Genomic DNA, 20927 nt, shown 5'->3' with positions numbered 1-20927 from the left:
AGTTATTTAGGTGAAAGCTCCAAAATGCTTGCCTAATATGTCTGTTTATCCAAAAGGAAGTAGAAAGGGAGAGCTAGAAAGATAGCATTGCATCACATTACATGGCAATGCAATGCACAGTTGCTGAAGTTGAACCAAAATGAGCTTGTAATCTGGCTTCTGCAACTTTGAACATGAAAAATCCAATGAGGAGAAGAAAAGCAGAGCCAAAGAGTCCATCCCAAAATCCGACAAACAAGCAAAATGAACAAAAAACATTGAATTAAATTCTTTCTGATTTTAGAAACTGCATTAAAGAAGGGGTGCACCGGTCCTGGAGATACTGCAATACCAGGTCAATGCGTGGAGTGGACAGAGCAAGCTCTTTTTCCATCTCCCTGTTCTAAAAATCCATTTAATATATGGTCCCCAGATAGGGGACGTATCAGATATTAAACTGATAAGAACAGATACTACACTTGATCTTAGCCAAAAGGCCGAGAAGCGATAACCAGAATTGGTTTCAAACTACGGAGCCACCCAAGGATCCTAAAAAGTCCATTTGTGGAGATGAGCTCCTGGACTCCCGTTAAGAAGACATGTTGTCAACCTCTAGATCCCTTACATGCCTGCACTTTTCGGCTTGCTGCTGCTGCAATCCACGCGTTTTAGATCTGCATAACTCCACCTCTTTAAACACAGCACCTTCACCCCCTGCTGTTCCCACCCGCCTCAACACCGTTGGAAGGGAGGAGAACCAATTAAGGCGGGGGGTGGGGTGGAACGAGCAGCTGTCTACCCTTAGCAGGAGGGCTCCTGATTACATACCTCTCCTGCTGCTGCTGCTGCTGGCTGTCCAGCAGCAGACTGAAGGTGGCTGCTGCTGTGCACAGGTATATAAAGGCTCAGAGCCTATTATGACACGCGCAGCCAGCGTTCCATTGCCACATTCCATCTACTGCAGGCAGGATACCTGGCTGGCTGAATGTCGCTGAGAAGCTCACAGAGACCGCCATAAGCAACAGTTTAACAGAATGCCACAGACTAATCAACCAAACTTTTTGGGTTGGGTTCTCTTTTATAGTCTGCAGGCATTAAATGAAAGAAGTCAGTGTTCCAGCAGAAGGAGACAACGTTTCAGAAAAGGCATTGTAGCAAACCAAAAAAGAAATTTTAAGCGCAGCAGTGTAACCAGCGCACATACCTGTTAGCTCGGGTGAGTTTAAAAGGCTGCTGTTGATAACAAGGGCATTTGCTAAATAGATGGTGTGTGTGCAACAATATACTGAAAGGTCAATTATATTGTGCAGCTTATCTCACCACCTGTAGTTATTTAGGTGAAAGCTCCAAAATGCTTGCCTAATATGTCTGTTTATCCAAAAGGAAGTAAAAAGGGAGAGCTAGAAAGATAGCATTGCATCACATTACATGGCAATGCAATGCACAGTTGCTGAAGTTGAACCAAAATGAGCTTGTAATCTGGCTTCTGCAACTTTGAACATGAAAAATCCAATGAGGAGAAGAAAAGCAGAGCCAAAGAGTCCATCCCAAAATCCGACAAACAAGCAAAATGAACAAAAAACATTGAATTCAATTCTTTCTGATTTTAGAAACTGCATTAAAGAAGGGGTGCACCGGTCCTGGAGATACTGCAATACCAGGTCAATGCGTGGAGTGGACAGAGCAAGCTCTTTTTCCATCTCCCTGTTCTAAAAATCCATTTAATATATGGTCCCCAGATAGGGGACGTATCAGATATTAAACTGATAAGAACAGATACTACACTTGATCTTAGCCAAAAGGCCGAGAAGCGATAACCAGAATTGGTTTCAAACTACGGAGCCACCCAAGGATCCTAAAAAGTCCATTTGTGGAGATGAGCTCCTGGACTCCCGTTAAGAAGACATGTTGTCAACCTCTAGATCCCTTACATGCCTGCACTTTTCGGCTTGCTGCTGCTGCAATCCACGCGTTTTAGATCTGCATAACTCCACCTCTTTAAACACAGCACCTTCACCCCCTGCTGTTCCCACCCGCCTCAACACCTTTGGAAGGGAGGAGAACCAATTAAGGCGGGGGGTGGGGTGGAACGAGCAGCTGTCTACCCTTAGCAGGAGGGCTCCTGATTACATACCTCTCCTGCTGCTGCTGCTGCTGGCTGTCCAGCAGCAGACTGAAGGTGGCTGCTGCTGTGCACAGGTATATAAAGGCTCAGAGCCTATTATGACACGCGCAGCCAGCGTTCCATTGCCACATTCCATCTACTGCAGGCAGGATACCTGGCTGGCTGAATGTCGCTGAGAAGCTCACAGAGACCGCCATAAGCAACAGTTTAACAGAATGCCACAGACTAATCAACCAAACTTTTTGGGTTGGGTTCTCTTTTATAGTCTGCAGGCATTAAATGAAAGAAGTCAGTGTTCCAGCAGAAGGAGACAACGTTTCAGAAAAGGCATTGTAGCAAACCAAAAAAGAAATTTTAAGCGCAGCAGTGTAACCAGCGCACATACCTGTTAGCTCGGGTGAGTTTAAAAGGCTGCTGTTGATAACAAGGGCATTTGCTAAATAGATGGTGTGTGTGCAACAATATACTGAAAGGTCAATTATATTGTGCAGCTTATCTCACCACCTGTAGTTATTTAGGTGAAAGCTCCAAAATGCTTGCCTAATATGTCTGTTTATCCAAAAGGAAGTAGAAAGGGAGAGCTAGAAAGATAGCATTGCATCACATTACATGGCAATGCAATGCACAGTTGCTGAAGTTGAACCAAAATGAGCTTGTAATCTGGCTTCTGCAACTTTGAACATGAAAAATCCAATGAGGAGAAGAAAAGCAGAGCCAAAGAGTCCATCCCAAAATCCGACAAACAAGCAAAATGAACAAAAAACATTGAATTCAATTCTTTCTGATTTTAGAAACTGCATTAAAGAAGGGGTGCACCGGTCCTGGAGATACTGCAATACCAAGTCAATGCGTGGAGTGGACAGAGCAAGCTCTTTTTCCATCTCCCTGTTCTAAAAATCCATTTAATATATGGTCCCCAGATAGGGGACGTATCAGATATTAAACTGATAAGAACAGATACTACACTTGATCTTAGCCAAAAGGCCGAGAAGCGATAACCAGAATTGGTTTCAAACTACGGAGCCACCCAAGGATCCTAAAAAGTCCATTTGTGGAGATGAGCTCCTGGACTCCCGTTAAGAAGACATGTTGTCAACCTCTAGATCCCTTACATGCCTGCACTTTTCGGCTTGCTGCTGCTGCAATCCACGCGTTTTAGATCTGCATAACTCCACCTCTTTAAACACAGCACCTTCACCCCCTGCTGTTCCCACCCGCCTCAACACCGTTGGAAGGGAGGAGAACCAATTAAGGCGGGGGGTGGGGTGGAACGAGCAGCTGTCTACCCTTAGCAGGAGGGCTCCTGATTACATACCTCTCCTGCTGCTGCTGCTGCTGGCTGTCCAGCAGCAGACTGAAGGTGGCTGCTGCTGTGCACAGGTATATAAAGGCTCAGAGCCTATTATGACACGCGCAGCCAGCGTTCCATTGCCACATTCCATCTACTGCAGGCAGGATACCTGGCTGGCTGAATGTCGCTGAGAAGCTCACAGAGACCGCCATAAGCAACAGTTTAACAGAATGCCACAGACTAATCAACCAAACTTTTTGGGTTGGGTTCTCTTTTATAGTCTGCAGGCATTAAATGAAAGAAGTCAGTGTTCCAGCAGAAGGAGACAACGTTTCAGAAAAGGCATTGTAGCAAACCAAAAAAGAAATTTTAAGCGCAGCAGTGTAACCAGCGCACATACCTGTTAGCTCGGGTGAGTTTAAAAGGCTGCTGATGATAACAAGGGCATTTGCTAAATAGATGGTGTGTGTGCAACAATATACTGAAAGGTCAATTATATTGTGCAGCTTATCTCACCACCTGTAGTTATTTAGGTGAAAGCTCCAAAATGCTTGCCTAATATGTCTGTTTATCCAAAAGGAAGTAGAAAGGGAGAGCTAGAAAGATAGCATTGCATCACATTACATGGCAATGCAATGCACAGTTGCTGAAGTTGAACCAAAATGAGCTTGTAATCTGGCTTCTGCAACTTTGAACATGAAAAATCCAATGAGGAGAAGAAAAGCAGAGCCAAAGAGTCCATCCCAAAATCCGACAAACAAGCAAAATGAACAAAAAACATTGAATTCAATTCTTTCTGATTTTAGAAACTGCATTAAAGAAGGGGTGCACCGGTCCTGGAGATACTGCAATACCAGGTCAATGCGTGGAGTGGACAGAGCAAGCTCTTTTTCCATCTCCCTGTTCTAAAAATCCATTTAATATATGGTCCCCAGATAGGGGACGTATCAGATATTAAACTGATAAGAACAGATACTACACTTGATCTTAGCCAAAAGGCCGAGAAGCGATAACCAGAATTGGTTTCAAACTACGGAGCCACCCAAGGATCCTAAAAAGTCCATTTGTGGAGATGAGCTCCTGGACTCCCGTTAAGAAGACATGTTGTCAACCTCTAGATCCCTTACATGCCTGCACTTTTCGACTTGCTGCTGCTGCAATCCACGCGTTTTAGATCTGCATAACTCCACCTCTTTAAACACAGCACCTTCACCCCCTGCTGTTCCCACCCGCCTCAACACCGTTGGAAGGGAGGAGAACCAATTAAGGCGGGGGGTGGGGTGGAACGAGCAGCTGTCTACCCTTAGCAGGAGGGCTCCTGATTACATACCTCTCCTGCTGCTGCTGCTGCTGGCTGTCCAGCAGCAGACTGAAGGTGGCTGCTGCTGTGCACAGGTATATAAAGGCTCAGAGCCTATTATGACACGCGCAGCCAGCGTTCCATTGCCACATTCCATCTACTGCAGGCAGGATACCTGGCTGGCTGAATGTCGCTGAGAAGCTCACAGAGACCGCCATAAGCAACAGTTTAACAGAATGCCACAGACTAATCAACCAAACTTTTTGGGTTGGGTTCTCTTTTATAGTCTGCAGGCATTAAATGAAAGAAGTCAGTGTTCCAGCAGAAGGAGACAACGTTTCAGAAAAGGCATTGTAGCAAACCAAAAAAGAAATTTTAAGCGCAGCAGTGTAACCAGCGCACATACCTGTTAGCTCGGGTGAGTTTAAAAGGCTGCTGTTGATAACAAGGGCATTTGCTAAATAGATGGTGTGTGTGCAACAATATACTGAAAGGTCAATTATATTGTGCAGCTTATCTCACCACCTGTAGTTATTTAGGTGAAAGCTCCAAAATGCTTGCCTAATATGTCTGTTTATCCAAAAGGAAGTAGAAAGGGAGAGCTAGAAAGATAGCATTGCATCACATTACATGGCAATGCAATGCACAGTTGCTGAAGTTGAACCAAAATGAGCTTGTAATCTGGCTTCTGCAACTTTGAACATGAAAAATCCAATGAGGAGAAGAAAAGCAGAGCCAAAGAGTCCATCCCAAAATCCGACAAACAAGCAAAATGAACAAAAAACATTGAATTCAATTCTTTCTGATTTTAGAAACTGCATTAAAGAAGGGGTGCACCGGTCCTGGAGATACTGCAATACCAGGTCAATGCGTGGAGTGGACAGAGCAAGCTCTTTTTCCATCTCCCTGTTCTAAAAATCCATTTAATATATGGTCCCCAGATAGGGGACGTATCAGATATTAAACTGATAAGAACAGATACTACACTTGATCTTAGCCAAAAGGCCGAGAAGCGATAACCAGAATTGGTTTCAAACTACGGAGCCACCCAAGGATCCTAAAAAGTCCATTTGTGGAGATGAGCTCCTGGACTCCCGTTAAGAAGACATGTTGTCAACCTCTAGATCCCTTACATGCCTGCACTTTTCGGCTTGCTGCTGCTGCAATCCACGCGTTTTAGATCTGCATAACTCCACCTCTTTAAACACAGCACCTTCACCCCCTGCTGTTCCCACCCGCCTCCACACCGTTGGAAGGGAGGAGAACCAATTAAGGCGGGGGGTGGGGTGGAACGAGCAGCTGTCTACCCTTAGCAGGAGGGCTCCTGATTACATACCTCTCCTGCTGCTGCTGCTGCTGGCTGTCCAGCAGCAGACTGAAGGTGGCTGCTGCTGTGCACAGGTATATAAAGGCTCAGAGCCTATTATGACACGCGCAGCCAGCGTTCCATTGCCACATTCCATCTACTGCAGGCAGGATACCTGGCTGGCTGAATGTCGCTGAGAAGCTCACAGAGACCGCCATAAGCAACAGTTTAACAGAATGCCACAGACTAATCAACCAAACTTTTTGGGTTGGGTTCTCTTTTATAGTCTGCAGGCATTAAATGAAAGAAGTCAGTGTTCCAGCAGAAGGAGACAACGTTTCAGAAAAGGCATTGTAGCAAACCAAAAAAGAAATTTTAAGCGCAGCAGTGTAACCAGCGCACATACCTGTTAGCTCGGGTGAGTTTAAAAGGCTGCTGTTGATAACAAGGGCATTTGCTAAATAGATGGTGTGTGTGCAACAATATACTGAAAGGTCAATTATATTGTGCAGCTTATCTCACCACCTGTAGTTATTTAGGTGAAAGCTCCAAAATGCTTGCCTAATATGTCTGTTTATCCAAAAGGAAGTAGAAAGGGAGAGCTAGAAAGATAGCATTGCATCACATTACATGGCAATGCAATGCACAGTTGCTGAAGTTGAACCAAAATGAGCTTGTAATCTGGCTTCTGCAACTTTGAACATGAAAAATCCAATGAGGAGAAGAAAAGCAGAGCCAAAGAGTCCATCCCAAAATCCGACAAACAAGCAAAATGAACAAAAAACATTGAATTCAATTCTTTCTGATTTTAGAAACTGCATTAAAGAAGGGGTGCACCGGTCCTGGAGATACTGCAATACCAGGTCAATGCGTGGAGTGGACAGAGCAAGCTCTTTTTCCATCTCCCTGTTCTAAAAATCCATTTAATATATGGTCCCCAGATAGGGGACGTATCAGATATTAAACTGATAAGAACAGATACTACACTTGATCTTAGCCAAAAGGCCGAGAAGCGATAACCAGAATTGGTTTCAAACTACGGAGCCACCCAAGGATCCTAAAAAGTCCATTTGTGGAGATGAGCTCCTGGACTCCCGTTAAGAAGACATGTTGTCAACCTCTAGATCCCTTACATGCCTGCACTTTTCGGCTTGCTGCTGCTGCAATCCACGCGTTTTAGATCTGCATAACTCCACCTCTTTAAACACAGCACCTTCACCCCCTGCTGTTCCCACCCGCCTCAACACCGTTGGAAGGGAGGAGAACCAATTAAGGCGGGGGGTGGGGTGGAACGAGCAGCTGTCTACCCTTAGCAGGAGGGCTCCTGATTACATACCTCTCCTGCTGCTGCTGCTGCTGGCTGTCCAGCAGCAGACTGAAGGTGGCTGCTGCTGTGCACAGATATATAAAGGCTCAGAGCCTATTATGACACGCGCAGCCAGCGTTCCATTGCCACATTCCATCTACTGCAGGCAGGATACCTGGCTGGCTGAATGTCGCTGAGAAGCTCACAGAGACCGCCATAAGCAACAGTTTAACAGAATGCCACAGACTAATCAACCAAACTTTTTGGGTTGGGTTCTCTTTTATAGTCTGCAGGCATTAAATGAAAGAAGTCAGTGTTCCAGCAGAAGGAGACAACGTTTCAGAAAAGGCATTGTAGCAAACCAAAAAAGAAATTTTAAGCGCAGCAGTGTAACCAGCGCACATACCTGTTAGCTCGGGTGAGTTTAAAAGGCTGCTGTTGATAACAAGGGCATTTGCTAAATAGATGGTGTGTGTGCAACAATATACTGAAAGGTCAATTATATTGTGCAGCTTATCTCACCACCTGTAGTTATTTAGGTGAAAGCTCCAAAATGCTTGCCTAATATGTCTGTTTATCCAAAAGGAAGTAGAAAGGGAGAGCTAGAAAGATAGCATTGCATCACATTACATGGCAATGCAATGCACAGTTGCTGAAGTTGAACCAAAATGAGCTTGTAATCTGGCTTCTGCAACTTTGAACATGAAAAATCCAATGAGGAGAAGAAAAGCAGAGCCAAAGAGTCCATCCCAAAATCCGACAAACAAGCAAAATGAACAAAAAACATTGAATTCAATTCTTTCTGATTTTAGAAACTGCATTAAAGAAGGGGTGCACCGGTCCTGGAGATACTGCAATACCAGGTCAATGCGTGGAGTGGACAGAGCAAGCTCTTTTTCCATCTCCCTGTTCTAAAAATCCATTTAATATATGGTCCCCAGATAGGGGACGTATCAGATATTAAACTGATAAGAACAGATTTTTTTTTTTTTTTTTTTTTTTTTTTTTTTTTTTTTTTTACAAAACCATTCAGGTTTAAAACAATAATGCAGAATAAAAGGTCGTCTCCTCATCTGAAAAAAACAACCATTCCACAATCATTTATCGTTTAAAACTCATCATGATGGTTTCTTTTATTATCCAGTTAAATTGAAAAAATGCAATATACACATCAGAAAAAAACAAAATTACAGACTAATTATATGTTTCCATTTCCGGAATTTCCATACTCCCTCTGCATCCATCCCACCTTTCATATCACACTTATAATAGAAATATAACTTCTCAAGGACCATTTTAACACAATCATCCACCTCAAAACGCTCATTTTTAAACACATACAAGTTCCGGCAATTCCACAAAACCTCCTTCACACAAGCCAAAAACAGCCACAAAATCCTATCCTTTTCACGGTTTAACATGCATAACCCAAACATGACAATTTCAAAATTCAAATGTTTCACCCCAGTCAATTCCATACATAACCCACCCAATTTAGACCAAACATCCTTCGCAAACCTACATGACCATAGAACATGATGGACCTCTTCATTACACCCACACCGCTCTCTCGGACACCTTTCAGACACCGCCAACCCTTTCCTTTTTTGTACACTCCTCACAGGTAAAATCCCATGCAAAGACATCCAAACTAAATCTTTCTGTTTGTTAGACATATCATGTTTGACCAGCTTACACCAGACATCCTCCGCTTCAGCTGACCTTAACCCATTAATTTCACACATCCTATTATCCGCACACATCCTTTTCACCATGCTTTTATTCTTCAGAAAACTCACCATCTGAACTTTCTCAAGATGAAATTTTTTGATAAAACATTCCAATTGTAGGTACCAATAAGGGCATACATAAGCAGTAGGTTTACAGTTATCATAATTCATCCATTTTAACCGATGGAAGACGGAGCCCCCAAGGTATCTACACATACATGCAGCCTTGGATTGCTTTAATAAAAGTCCTGCAAAAAAACTAATACAATTCAGACCAATAAAAGTCTCGATGTTAGGGAATCCTAGGCCACCATTCCTTTTACACCTATGAAGAAATTCCCTCTTGGCCTTCTCTATATTACTGCCCCAAAGGAACACAAAAAGTAATCTATTAATCTTCTTCAAAACTCCAACAGATGGGGGAAAAATCAAAGCTACATAAATAAGCATAGGGAGAATGATACTTTTAATGATTAAAATTTTCCCAGTAAAGGACAGATCACGCAGACGCCATAATTCCAATTTCCTTGCAATTTTACCACCCAGATCCTCCCAACTCTTGTCCCCTTTTAAACTCTCATCCAGACACACCCCCAACACTTTAATCCCCCCTTCCACACATTCCATATCTGCATCACTCACTTTTTTACTACTAAAAAATCCCTTAACCTTACTTTTTTCCCAATTTATTTTGAAAGCAGAGGCCACACAAAAACATTGGACTAACCATTTAACCCTTGCGACATCACTCTCAGAATCACACAACACACACACATCATCCATATAACCAATCACTTTAATAGCCTTACCATCACAGCCAGGGATCAAAAACCCCTTTAAAACTGTATCCCTTCTAATAAGCTGGAGAAGAGGCTCCATCACACAAATAAACATGATTGGAGAAAGCGGGCATCCCTGCCTCACCCCTGACAATATTTCAAAAGACTCAGATAAAAAACCATTCACCTGCACCACACTTCTAGCACCCTCATACATTCCCATAATCAATCTAACCAAGCGCTCTGGAAAGCCCATCTTCAACAACACATTAAACAAAAACACGTGAGCCACACAATCAAAGGCCTTTTCAAAGTCAAGCGCACATACAATCACACCTTTCTTTCTACTCTTACAATCCTCTAGCACATCCCTCACCAGACAAATGTTCTCTTGTATCCTCCGTTCAGGCACTGCACACACTTGTTCCTCCTCAATCACAGATGCTATCACTTCTCTCATACGACAAGCCAAAATTTTCGCAAAAATCTTATAATCAGCATTAAGCAGCGTAATTGGTCTCCAGTTGGCTAGCCTCTTTCTATCACCTTTTTTAAACAATAACACAACCAAACCTCCCTTCATACACTCAGGCATACTCACTCCGGCAAACAAGGATTTCATGACTTCAAACAGATCCTGAGAAACAACGTCCCAATATTTTGCATAAAAATCACATGGGATTCCATCCTGCCCAGGGGATTTGTTCTTCGGAGACTTGGAGATCACACCCAACAATTCTTTCTCTGTTAAATCATCCATCAAAGCCTGACTTTCACTTTCTGTAACAAAATTTCCAAGTACCTGCAAAAACTCATTCTCGTTCCCCAAATCACACTTTTTCTCCCCATACAAGCCTTTATAAAAATTAACCACTTCCTTGATCACTCCCTCACCATGTACCTCATCACCCTTATCATTCACTAACACATGCATATCCCGTTTACCACCACACATTTTCTTAAAAAAGAAGCGCGTACATTTCTCATTCTGTTCCCTAAACTTCACTCTCGACCGGAATATGATTTCCTTTCCTCGTCCAAACATCCAATCACCCATTTCGTTCTTCATTTTAACCAACTCACTTTTAACATCTATACCCATAGCTCTACATTCATGCAAAAAGGAAATCCTCCTATTTATTTGTGTATATAATAATCTCTTCTTTTTAGCCTTAATATAGCCAATTTTCCTGAAAAAATCCCTAATTCTAACCTTGACCCACACCCACCATTCCAAGATATTGCAAAAATCCCTTTTCCTCCTCACCCAACCATGGTATTTTTTTGAAAAACACCTGAAAACTTGCTTGTCATCCAGAACACTCACATTCATCCGCCACCTCCCTTTGCCATAGAAAAAACCATCCACCTCAAACACCCCAAGCAAACACTCATGATCAGAGAAGCAAACTTTCTCTTGGGAATACTTAACACATTTAACTGCCGGTGAGGAAACAAAAAAATAGTCCAGTCTAGACTCGGCATGGCCATCATCTGAATGATATGTAAAAGGTCCCGGCTTCTCCGACACAGCATCCCTAAGGGAGAAGTCTTTAGTCATTTGGTTCCATAGATTACCTGTAACATCCACTTTAGATTGCCATGAACCTGCCCTTGCTTCTTTTGAAAAAATACAGTTAAAGTCACCAATAACAAAAACAGGCAACTTGCCATGCAAAAAAAAAGTCAATTTTTTGAAGAGTGATAAGCGCTCATTTTTATCCACATTTGCATATATGCAAATTAGTTTAAAGTCCCAACCAAGGTATGATAGAGTGATACAAGCACATCTTCCTTCCAGAATAATAGTTTTCTGTTTTAAGCGAATGTCTCTGTTTTGGATAAGGATTCCAATGCCATCATTTCTGTTAGTATTAGAAAAGGACCACACTGCCTCCCCATACAGCCACTCATTTTGTTTAGGAAATTTAGATAAACCACATTCTTGAACACATATAATGTCACAGCCCTTAGATGCCAAATAGTCCAGAACAGTGGCACGCTTTGTCGCTGATGCAAACATACGTACATTCTGGGAGATTATTTTCAGCCGCAGGACCATAGGTGTCAATGCAGGTTATGGAGACCGGGAAGACCAGAAAAGGAAATCAACATGTCTCAGGCCACCTCAGAAAATTCAAATAGGCTCTCCAAGCCTGCCACATCCTTTTCCTCTAAGAAACCTTCACTAGGTGATATGGGAGTGGCCTTATAAGGTTCATTCAAATGTGAGTCCTCCCCAGAGTCAGATAGGACGGAAAAAGGGTTGTGAGACTCAAAAGACTCAAATTTCTTCTTTCGTAACCTCTTTACAGTTTTACCAGTCTTCTTCTGTTTGGCCAAGGCTTTACAAACGATGGCAGCATTTTCAGCTGAAGGCATCCTGGCAGCCTCTATTTCCTCTGGAGAAACTGACCACTGTATGTCAACGGAACTTAGGGCAGACATCTCCTCAGAGCTTTCCACCTCCTCAATTACCTCACTGAGAGCCGTCTCAGCCCCTGACCCAGAAGGCAACTCTACAGGTGGTGCCACACCCACGTCAGGCTGCACCTGGTCTCCAAGATTTCCCTCTACAGTGATATCATGCACCTCAGCCACAGTGGGAATAAAATCCACCACTTCCTCCACCATTGTAGTAGTTTCAGGAACAACAGGAGGGATTTCAGTAGGGCCCTCCTGTGCCTGAGGAGCCCCCTGTCTCTCCCCCCATGTCCTACGTCTCTCAGTATTAAGACGCGCCAAAAAAACCTGACGGCTAACATTAGGACATGATCTACAAGTGTGGCCATTTTCACCACATAAGTCACACATTGCAGGATAGGGACATTCAAAGGCTTCATGCCCTGATTTTTTACAATTCCTACAAGTTACATCAGAGGTACATTCCGCAGCTATATGGCCATAACAAAAACATTTCCTACAAAAAGAGGGCTGACCAGGATAATGTAGGAATCCTCTATTTCCTCCAATGGAGAAATTTGCAGGTGGGTGCATGGTTCCACCAATACCCTCAGGGTCAGATTTGAAACGAGCCCAAAATTTCACATTCCCATTGAAAACAGCAAAAATATTCTTTTGCATGATTCCCCCCCTTATTACTGAGCAATACCGTGATAAGAAAGCTCTAATCAAAGGGATCTCCACAAACGGGTTATACATGTGTACAGTAATGGGCCTTTCAATATTAGAAAACAAAGGCTTAGGGATTATAAATTGTAAATACTCATGATGTCTTTTCTCTTTTAAACGCTGAAAGAAAGTCAAACAGTCTGCTTCCAAGTAGAAAGAAATGTCATAATTACCAGCTTTAGGAAACTCCTGGATACAAAAAATCTTCTCCAGTTTAAATCCCGTCAATTCCATCACTATATTCCGGACAATAAATTCCAAGCCGATGTTATGTCTGTGGTCCTCAATAACCTCCAATCGCACGGTATTCTTTACAGCCGCCATTGTAATGCCCAAGGCACGGATCGCTTTCTCCACCACACGAGCCGAAAATACGCACCCCTCAGCCCAGACCGAGGCAAACACCCCGATCTGAGCCAAAAGGCCGAGAAGCGATAACCAGAATTGGTTTCAAACTACGGAGCCACCCAAGGATCCTAAAAAGTCCATTTGTGGAGATGAGCTCCTGGACTCCCGTTAAGAAGACATGTTGTCAACCTCTAGATCCCTTACATGCCTGCACTTTTCGGCTTGCTGCTGCTGCAATCCACGCGTTTTAGATCTGCATAACTCCACCTCTTTAAACACAGCACCTTCACCCCCTGCTGTTCCCACCCGCCTCAACACCGTTGGAAGGGAGGAGAACCAATTAAGGCGGGGGGTGGGGTGGAACGAGCAGCTGTCTACCCTTAGCAGGAGGGCTCCTGATTACATACCTCTCCTGCTGCTGCTGCTGCTGCTGGCTGTCCAGCAGCAGACTGAAGGTGGCTGCTGCTGTGCACAGGTATATAAAGGCTCAGAGCCTATTATGACACGCGCAGCCAGCGTTCCATTGCCACATTCCATCTACTGCAGGCAGGATACCTGGCTGGCTGAATGTCGCTGAGAAGCTCACAGAGACCGCCATAAGCAACAGTTTAACAGAATGCCACAGACTAATCAACCAAACTTTTTGGGTTGGGTTCTCTTTTATAGTCTGCAGGCATTAAATGAAAGAAGTCAGTGTTCCAGCAGAAGGAGACAACGTTTCAGAAAAGGCATTGTAGCAAACCAAAAAAGAAATTTTAAGCGCAGCAGTGTAACCAGCGCACATACCTGTTAGCTCGGGTGAGTTTAAAAGGCTGCTGTTGATAACAAGGGCATTTGCTAAATAGATGGTGTGTGTGCAACAATATACTGAAAGGTCAATTATATTGTGCAGCTTATCTCACCACCTGTAGTTATTTAGGTGAAAGCTCCAAAATGCTTGCCTAATATGTCTGTTTATCCAAAAGGAAGTAGAAAGGGAGAGCTAGAAAGATAGCATTGCATCACATTACATGGCAATGCAATGCACAGTTGCTGAAGTTGAACCAAAATGAGCTTGTAATCTGGCTTCTGCAACTTTGAACATGAAAAATCCAATGAGGAGAAGAAAAGCAGAGCCAAAGAGTCCATCCCAAAATCCGACAAACAAGCAAAATGAACAAAAAACATTGAATTCAATTCTTTCTGATTTTAGAAACTGCATTAAAGAAGGGGTGCACCGGTCCTGGAGATACTGCAATACCAGGTCAATGCGTGGAGTGGACAGAGCAAGCTCTTTTTCCATCTCCCTGTTCTAAAAATCCATTTAATATATGGTCCCCAGATAGGGGACGTATCAGATATTAAACTGATAAGAACAGATACTACACTTGATCTTAGCCAAAAGGCCGAGAAGCGATAACCAGAATTGGTTTCAAACTACGGAGCCACCCAAGGATCCTAAAAAGTCCATTTGTGGAGATGAGCTCCTGGACTCCCGTTAAGAAGACATGTTGTCAACCTCTAGATCCCTTACATGCCTGCACTTTTCGGCTTGCTGCTGCTGCAATCCACGCGTTTTAGATCTGCATAACTCCACCTCTTTAAACACAGCACCTTCACCCCCTGCTGTTCCCACCCGCCTCAACACCGTTGGAAGGGAGGAGAACCAATTAAGGCGGGGGGTGGGGTGGAACGAGCAGCTGTCTACCCTTAGCAGGAGGGCTCCTGATTACATACCTCTCCTGCTGCTGCTGCTGCTGGCTGTCCAGCAGCAGACTGAAGGTGGCTGCTGCTGTGCACAGGTATATAAAGGCTCAGAGCCTATTATGACACGCGCAGCCAGCGTTCCATTGCCACATTCCATCTACTGCAGGCAGGATACCTGGCTGGCTGAATGTCGCTGAGAAGCTCACAGAGACCGCCATAAGCAACAGTTTAACAGAATGCCACAGACTAATCAACCAAACTTTTTGGGTTGGGTTCTCTTTTATAGTCTGCAGGCATTAAATGAAAGAAGTCAGTGTTCCAGCAGAAGGAGACAACGTTTCAGAAAAGGCATTGTAGCAAACCAAAAAAGAAATTTTAAGCGCAGCAGTGTAACCAGCGCACATACCTGTTAGCTCGGGTGAGTTTAAAAGGCTGCTGTTGATAACAAGGGCATTTGCTAAATAGATGGTGTGTGTGCAACAATATACTGAAAGGTCAATTATATTGTGCAGCTTATCTCACCACCTGTAGTTATTTAGGTGAAAGCTCCAAAATGCTTGCCTAATATGTCTGTTTATCCAAAAGGAAGTAGAAAGGGAGAGCTAGAAAGATAGCATTGCATCACATTACATGGCAATGCAATGCACAGTTGCTGAAGTTGAACCAAAATGAGCTTGTAATCTGGCTTCTGCAACTTTGAACATGAAAAATCCAATGAGGAGAAGAAAAGCAGAGCCAAAGAGTCCATCCCAAAATCCGACAAACAAGCAAAATGAACAAAAAACATTGAATTCAATTCTTTCTGATTTTAGAAACTGCATTAAAGAAGGGGTGCACCGGTCCTGGAGATACTGCAATACCAGGTCAATGCGTGGAGTGGACAGAGCAAGCTCTTTTTCCATCTCCCTGTTCTAAAAATCCATTTAATATATGGTCCCCAGATAGGGGACGTATCAGATATTAAACTGATAAGAACAGATTTTTTTTTTTCGAAAGCCCGAATTCGTGTACAAAACCCGAGTGCGCTTAAAAAAGTGACAAGTGCCACAAAAAAAGTGCACTAGGATGCTGGTCTTCTTGAAACCCTCTCCAAAAGGAGAAGGGTCCCCCAAACCATTCCCCGTCCCTCCGAGCCAAAAGGCCACAGCGAGGAACAGGGACAAAAAGCCACCTCCAGCCGAAGCCAGAGGCGACCCAATCTTACCCCCAGCACCTGCCCGAGTTCTCACCCGAGCAAGGCACTGGGAGCCAAAGACTGTGCTCCCCTCCCGGAAGAGGGGAGCCAACAATGCTCTCCTCCCGAAAGAGGAGAGCCAGGGGGGTTCAGGGGGGAGCGGAACCTGATGGCCACACACTCCCCCCCTAGACCTGCCAAGAGAGGAACCCGTAAGGGAACCGCATCCTGACAAAATCCTAGTAGGACGTGACACACGTGAATAAGTGGACACACAGTGACAAAGAAATTAAATAAATAGTGAAGGTTTCACAGTATAATACTGCCCGGACCTTCGACCGGGAATTGAAAAATTCCCCATCCTAAGGCCAGAAGGCCCGGAATAAGGGTGTGTGCGAAGAAAGAAAATTTGAAGTGCTTGTGCAAATGTGCCATAAACTCAAGTGGGGTTCCCAATCCCAGTGAGTTAAGGCACCCCAGGGTCACCACTCCTGGGGCACTTCACACTTCGGGCTTTCGATCTTCCCCGGCCCAATGGCGTCGATCCTCTGGGGCCATGCTTTCCACCAGATGACTATATTAGCCACCTGGCGTACTAACAAGCGCCTAAACCCCAGTGTGCATAATGTATCAATCTACTAGGGCGGCCAACATCCAAAACCGCCTTTTCGAAAGATACTACACTTGATCTTAGCCAAAAGGCCGAGAAGCGATAACCAGAATTGGTTTCAAACTACGGAGCCACCCAAGGATCCTAAAAAGTCCATTTGTGGAGATGAGCTCCTGGACTCCCGTTAAGAAGACATGTTGTCAACCTCTAGATCCCTTACATGCCTGCACTTTTCGGCTTGCTGCTGCTGCAATCCACGCGTTTTAGATCTGCATAACTCCACCTCTTTAAACACAGCACCTTCACCCCCTGCTGTTCCCACCCGCCTCAACACCGTTGGAAGGGAGGAGAACCAATTAAGGCGGGGGGTGGGGTGGAACGAGCAGCTGTCTACCCTTAGCAGGAGGGCTCCTGATTACATACCTCTCCTGCTGCTGCTGCTGCTGGCTGTCCAGCAGCAGACTGAAGGTGGCTGCTGCTGTGCACAGGTATATAAAGGCTCAGAGCCTATTATGACACGCGCAGCCAGCGTTCCATTGCCACATTCCATCTACTGCAGGCAGGATACCTGGCTGGCTGAATGTCGCTGAGAAGCTCACAGAGACCGCCATAAGCAACAGTTTAACAGAATGCCACAGACTAATCAACCAAACTTTTTGGGTTGGGTTCTCTTTTATAGTCTGCAGGCATTAAATGAAAGAAGTCAGTGTTCCAGCAGAAGGAGACAACGTTTCAGAAAAGGCATTGTAGCAAACCAAAAAAGAAATTTTAAGCGCAGCAGTGTAACCAGCGCACATACCTGTTAGCTCGGGTGAGTTTAAAAGGCTGCTGTTGATAACAAGGGCATTTGCTAAATAGATGGTGTGTGTGCAACAATATACTGAAAGGTCAATTATATTGTGCAGCTTATCTCACCACCTGTAGTTATTTAGGTGAAAGCTCCAAAATGCTTGCCTAATATGTCTGTTTATCCAAAAGGAAGTAGAAAGGGAGAGCTAGAAAGATAGCATTGCATCACATTACATGGCAATGCAATGCACAGTTGCTGAAGTTGAACCAAAATGAGCTTGTAATCTGGCTTCTGCAACTTTGAACATGAAAAATCCAATGAGGAGAAGAAAAGCAGAGCCAAAGAGTCCATCCCAAAATCCGACAAACAAGCAAAATGAACAAAAAACATTGAATTCAATTCTTTCTGATTTTAGAAACTGCATTAAAGAAGGGGTGCACCGGTCCTGGAGATACTGCAATACCAGGTCAATGCGTGGAGTGGACAGAGCAAGCTCTTTTTCCATCTCCCTGTTCTAAAAATCCATTTAATATATGGTCCCCAGATAGGGGACGTATCAGATATTAAACTGATAAGAACAGATACTACACTTGATCTTAGCCAAAAGGCCGAGAAGCGATAACCAGAATTGGTTTCAAACTACGGAGCCACCCAAGGATCCTAAAAAGTCCATTTGTGGAGATGAGCTCCTGGACTCCCGTTAAGAAGACATGTTGTCAACCTCTAGATCCCTTACATGCCTGCACTTTTCGGCTTGCTGCTGCTGCAATCCACGCGTTTTAAATCTGCATAACTCCACCTCTTTAAACACAGCACCTTCACCCCCTGCTGTTCCCACCCGCCTCAACACCGTTGGAAGGGAGGAGAACCAATTAAGGCGGGGGGTGGGGTGGAACGAGCAGCTGTCTACCCTTAGCAGGAGGGCTCCTGATTACATACCTCTCCTGCTGCTGCTGCTGCTGGCTGTCCAGCAGCAGACTGAAGGTGGCTGCTGCTGTGCACAGGTATATAAAGGCTCAGAGCCTATTATGACACGCGCAGCCAGCGTTCCATTGCCACATTCCATCTACTGCAGGCAGGATACCTGGCTGGCTGAATGTCGCTGAGAAGCTCACAGAGACCGCCATAAGCAACAGTTTAACAGAATGCCACAGACTAATCAACCAAACTTTTTGGGTTGGGTTCTCTTTTATAGTCTGCAGGCATTAAATGAAAGAAGTCAGTGTTCCAGCAGAAGGAGACAACGTTTCAGAAAAGGCATTGTAGCAAACCAAAAAAGAAATTTTAAGCGCAGCAGTGTAACCAGCGCACATACCTGTTAGCTCGGGTGAGTTTAAAAGGCTGCTGTTGATAACAAGGGCATTTGCTAAATAGATGGTGTGTGTGCAACAATATACTGAAAGGTCAATTATATTGTGCAGCTTATCTCACCACCTGTAGTTATTTAGGTGAAAGCTCCAAAATGCTTGCCTAATATGTCTGTTTATCCAAAAGGAAGTAGAAAGGGAGAGCTAGAAAGATAGCATTGCATCACATTACATGGCAATGCAATGTACAGTTGCTGAAGTTGAACCAAAATGAGCTTGTAATCTGGCTTCTGCAACTTTGAACATGAAAAATCCAATGAGGAGAAGAAAAGCAGAGCCAAAGAGTCCATCCCAAAATCCGACAAACAAGCAAAATGAACAAAAAACATTGAATTCAATTCTTTCTGATTTTAGAAACTGCATTAAAGAAGGGGTGCACCGGTCCTGGAGATACTGCAATACCAGGTCAATGCGTGGAGTGGACAGAGCAAGCTCTTTTTCCATCTCCCTGTTCTAAAAATCCATTTAATATATGGTCCCCAGATAGGGGACGTATCAGATATTAAACTGATAAGAACAGATACTACACTTGATCTTAGCCAAAAGGCCGAGAAGCGATAACCAGAATTGGTTTCAAACTACGGAGCCACCCAAGGATCCTAAAAAGTCCATTTGTGGAGATGAGCTCCTGGACTCCCGTTAAGAAGACATGTTGTCAACCTCTAGATCCCTTACATGCCTGCACTTTTCGGCTTGCTGCTGCTGCAATCCACGCGTTTTAGATCTGCATAACTCCACCTCTTTAAACACAGCACCTTCACCCCCTGCTGTTCCCACCCGCCTCAACACCGTTGGAAGGGAGGAGAACCAATTAAGGCGGGGGGTGGGGTGGAACGAGCAGCTGTCTACCCTTAGCAGGAGGGCTCCTGATTACATACCTCTCCTGCTGCTGCTGCTGCTGGCTGTCCAGCAGCAGACTGAAGGTGGCTGCTGCTGTGCACAGGTATATAAAGGCTCAGAGCCTATTATGACACGCGCAGCCAGCGTTCCATTGCCACATTCCATCTACTGCAGGCAGGATACCTGGCTGGCTGAATGTCGCTGAGAAGCTCACAGAGACCGCCATAAGCAACAGTTTAACAGAATGCCACAGACTAATCAACCAAACTTTTTGGGTTGGGTTCTCTTTTATAGTCTGCAGGCATTAAATGAAAGAAGTCAGTGTTCCAGCAGAAGGAGACAACGTTTCAGAAAAGGCATTGTAGCAAACCAAAAAAGAAATTTTAAGCGCAGCAGTGTAACCAGCGCACATACCTGTTAGCTCGGGTGAGTTTAAAAGGCTGCTGTTGATAACAAGGGCATTTGCTAAATAGATGGTGTGTGTGCAACAATATACTGAAAGGTCAATTATATTGTGCAGCTTATCTCACCACCTGTAGTTATTTAGGTGAAAGCTCCAAAATGCTTGCCTAATATGTCTGTTTATCCAAAAGGAAGTAGAAAGGGAGAGCTAGAAAGATAGCATTGCATCACATTACATGGCAATGCAATGCACAGTTGCTGAAGTTGAACCAAAATGAGCTTGTAATCTGGCTTCTGCAACTTTGAACATGAAAAATCCAATGAGGAGAAGAAAAGCAGAGCCAAAGAGTCCATCCCAAAATCCGACAAACAAGCAAAATGAACAAAAAACATTGAATTCAATTCTTTCTGATTTTAGAAACTGCATTAAAGAAGGGGTGCACCGGTCCTGGAGATACTGCAATACCAGGTCAATGCGTGGAGTGGACAGAGCAAGCTCTTTTTCCATCTCCCTGTTCTAAAAATCCATTTAATATATGGTCCCCAGATAGGGGACGTATCAGATATTAAACTGATAAGAACAGATACTACACTTGATCTTAGCCAAAAGGCCGAGAAGCGATAACCAGAATTGGTTTCAAACTACGGAGCCACCCAAGGATCCTAAAAAGTCCATTTGTGGAGATGAGCTCCTGGACTCCCGTTAAGAAGACATGTTGTCAACCTCTAGATCCCTTACATGCCTGCACTTTTCGGCTTGCT

The 20927-nt window shown here is 44.1% G+C and overlaps 10 non-coding genes and 3 pseudogenes across 10 annotated transcripts; all 13 read right to left on the bottom strand.

Annotated features, from left to right (window-relative positions):
• Nucleotides 1–297: 297 nt before the first annotated feature.
• Nucleotides 298–488, bottom strand: LOC141239407 (U2 spliceosomal RNA). Its single transcript, XR_012304807.1, has one exon. It is a non-coding gene; the product is annotated as a U2 spliceosomal RNA (small nuclear RNA).
• A 1115-nt stretch (nt 489–1603) lies between these two features.
• On the bottom strand, nt 1604–1794 carry LOC141239406 (U2 spliceosomal RNA). The gene has a single exon (XR_012304806.1). It is a non-coding gene; the product is annotated as a U2 spliceosomal RNA (small nuclear RNA).
• Nucleotides 1795–2909: 1115 nt separating this feature from the next.
• LOC141239444 (U2 spliceosomal RNA) lies at nt 2910–3100 on the bottom strand. Its single transcript, XR_012304842.1, has one exon. It is a non-coding gene; the product is annotated as a U2 spliceosomal RNA (small nuclear RNA).
• Nucleotides 3101–4215: 1115 nt separating this feature from the next.
• LOC141239405 (U2 spliceosomal RNA) lies at nt 4216–4406 on the bottom strand. The gene has a single exon (XR_012304805.1). It is a non-coding gene; the product is annotated as a U2 spliceosomal RNA (small nuclear RNA).
• Nucleotides 4407–5521: 1115 nt separating this feature from the next.
• On the bottom strand, nt 5522–5712 carry LOC141239403 (U2 spliceosomal RNA). The gene has a single exon (XR_012304803.1). It is a non-coding gene; the product is annotated as a U2 spliceosomal RNA (small nuclear RNA).
• A 1115-nt stretch (nt 5713–6827) lies between these two features.
• On the bottom strand, nt 6828–7018 carry LOC141239402 (U2 spliceosomal RNA). The gene has a single exon (XR_012304802.1). It is a non-coding gene; the product is annotated as a U2 spliceosomal RNA (small nuclear RNA).
• Nucleotides 7019–8133: 1115 nt separating this feature from the next.
• On the bottom strand, nt 8134–8336 carry LOC141239503 (U2 spliceosomal RNA; annotated as a pseudogene).
• A 6166-nt stretch (nt 8337–14502) lies between these two features.
• Nucleotides 14503–14693, bottom strand: LOC141239401 (U2 spliceosomal RNA). The gene has a single exon (XR_012304801.1). It is a non-coding gene; the product is annotated as a U2 spliceosomal RNA (small nuclear RNA).
• Nucleotides 14694–15808: 1115 nt separating this feature from the next.
• Nucleotides 15809–15989, bottom strand: LOC141239493 (U2 spliceosomal RNA; annotated as a pseudogene).
• Nucleotides 15990–16778: 789 nt separating this feature from the next.
• Nucleotides 16779–16870, bottom strand: LOC141239529 (U2 spliceosomal RNA; annotated as a pseudogene).
• A 1115-nt stretch (nt 16871–17985) lies between these two features.
• Nucleotides 17986–18176, bottom strand: LOC141239400 (U2 spliceosomal RNA). Its single transcript, XR_012304800.1, has one exon. It is a non-coding gene; the product is annotated as a U2 spliceosomal RNA (small nuclear RNA).
• Nucleotides 18177–19291: 1115 nt separating this feature from the next.
• Nucleotides 19292–19482, bottom strand: LOC141239399 (U2 spliceosomal RNA). The gene has a single exon (XR_012304799.1). It is a non-coding gene; the product is annotated as a U2 spliceosomal RNA (small nuclear RNA).
• Nucleotides 19483–20597: 1115 nt separating this feature from the next.
• LOC141239398 (U2 spliceosomal RNA) lies at nt 20598–20788 on the bottom strand. Its single transcript, XR_012304798.1, has one exon. It is a non-coding gene; the product is annotated as a U2 spliceosomal RNA (small nuclear RNA).
• Nucleotides 20789–20927: the final 139 nt, after the last annotated feature.

Source organism: Phyllobates terribilis, unplaced genomic scaffold (genome assembly GCF_046119375.1).
Source record: "Phyllobates terribilis strain yellow unplaced genomic scaffold, ASM4611937v1 Scaffold_769__1_contigs__length_694716, whole genome shotgun sequence".
Lineage (NCBI taxonomy): Eukaryota > Metazoa > Chordata > Amphibia > Anura > Dendrobatidae > Phyllobates > Phyllobates terribilis.
This window is presented reverse-complemented; position numbering and strand designations above follow the sequence as displayed.